Consider the following 1,914-nt stretch of genomic DNA (forward strand, 5'->3'; position numbering starts at 1 on the left):
ATTCCGCTTGCTTGTGATTATGGAAGCAGATCTCACAGAAGTATGACCAGATCAACTGCATGTTCCTTCTCCTGCTCCAGAGTAGTTCAAATTCAGGGTTGCTTGGCAGGTACCCCCAAATAGCCTCTTTTTTTTTTCTTCCTCACCTTTTATTGCATTTTTCCCTCTTTTCCACATTCCAAGTTGTTTTCTTTTACCAACCTGATACCTTCCCATGAAGTCAGCCAACCCCTGTTTAGCCTTTCCCCTTTGACCCTGGATTTGCTTTCTTTGTACATTCACTTGGCTTTTCTGAGATGCTTGCCATGGTGATCCCTACCCTTGCCAGCAGTCCCTTTAAAGGACTACCTCCTTTTATTATGCATAGTGTCCTGCAGGTCCTCAGTCTGTTATCCTGTCAGAGGCACTTCAGGACAGGATGAGCCATCTGCACACAYTCATTTACAGCTGACACAAGGGAGCTTCAGTTGAGAGGGGCCTTGAGAAACTTGGGGATTGGGCCAACAGAAACTTCATGCTGTTGTACAAGGAGAAGTGGTAGGTCCTGCATCGGGGGACAGACCAGCCCATGCATCAGGACAGGCTGGCACCTGACCATCAGAGGAGCGACCCTGAGGAGAAGGGCCTGGACATTACGAGGGATGCCATATGAGCCAGTGATGCACGTTCACTGCAGATGAGGCCAGCTACATATGAGGCTGCTTCAGGAAGCATGTGGCCACCTAGAGAAGTGGAAATATCATCCCCCTTGACTCATCACTGGTGTGGCCGCATCTGTAATAGTGTGTCCCAGTGAGGGCTGCCCAGTGCTGGAGGAATGGGGAGCAACTGGAGAGGGTCCAGAAGAGTCTTCCAAGATGGGGTTGGGGGCCTGAAGGAAAGGCTGAGGGACCTGGGCTTCTTCAGCCTGGTGAAATGGAGGCGAAGGTCAGTACAGTAGTAGCCTCCGAGTGCTTGAAGAGATCATGGATCTCTTCTTGGTAGTGGGAAACAGCTTGAGAAGGGGAAACCAGGCTAAAACGGGAACTCACAACTCAGCTCCAGGGCATTAAGGCAGCATACAGGAAGCAGAAGGAGGGAGACGCTGCAAAGGAGGAATTTAGAAACAGTGTCCAGTAAAGCAGGGATGGTGTTAGGGAAGCCAAAGCTCTCAGAGGGTACACACTGGCAGGGGACATCAAAGGCATGAAGAAGCGCTGCTACTGCTTCAGCTATGGTAAAGAATAGAAAGGAAAATGTTGGCTCTTTGCTGAAGGGTGGGAGCTAAGTGACTTTTTGGCTTCTGTCTTCTCCAACAAGGTCTCTCAGGCTGTTGTGCCTAGAGTCAGGGCTCCAGATGAGAAAAGCAACCAACAGTGCATGAGGGCTGAGTGAGGGATGACTTGCAAGAACTCCACCCCTACAAGCCAGTGGGATTGGAACGGCTGCACCCAAGGACACTGAGAGATCTGGCTGCTGTCATAGCAAGGCTGCCCTCTGTCATCTTCGAAAGGTTGTGGAGATGGGTTGAGGTCCCAATAACGGCAGAAAGGCAAACATTATATCCATTTTCAAAAAAGGCTCAGAGGGCAACCCAGTTAATGACAGGCCATTCAGCCTCAACTGGTTGAGGAGTGTGTCATGGAACTAAGTTGTCTCAACTGAGTTGTTTTGAGATACCTTTCCTAATGACAAGCTCAGGTCCCACAGGAGCCGCCTCCAAAATTTCCAGCACCACATGGCAACACAGCTACCCCAGGGCATCTCAGGCAGCAATAGCCTCTCTAAGTGGTCAAATGAATCAAGCCCGAAAAAGTAGATCCTAGTCATAAGTTGAAATCTTCTCAAATAATAACTCACTGCAACAATTGACAAGAAATCCTGTATTCCAAAACTTCAAAACACAGTTCTTACCATTGCCAAATAATTTTTTCT

Source organism: Apteryx rowi, unplaced genomic scaffold, assembly GCF_003343035.1.
Source record: "Apteryx rowi isolate R43461 unplaced genomic scaffold, aptRow1 scaffold_2163, whole genome shotgun sequence".
Classification (NCBI taxonomy): Eukaryota; Metazoa; Chordata; class Aves; order Apterygiformes; family Apterygidae; genus Apteryx; species Apteryx rowi.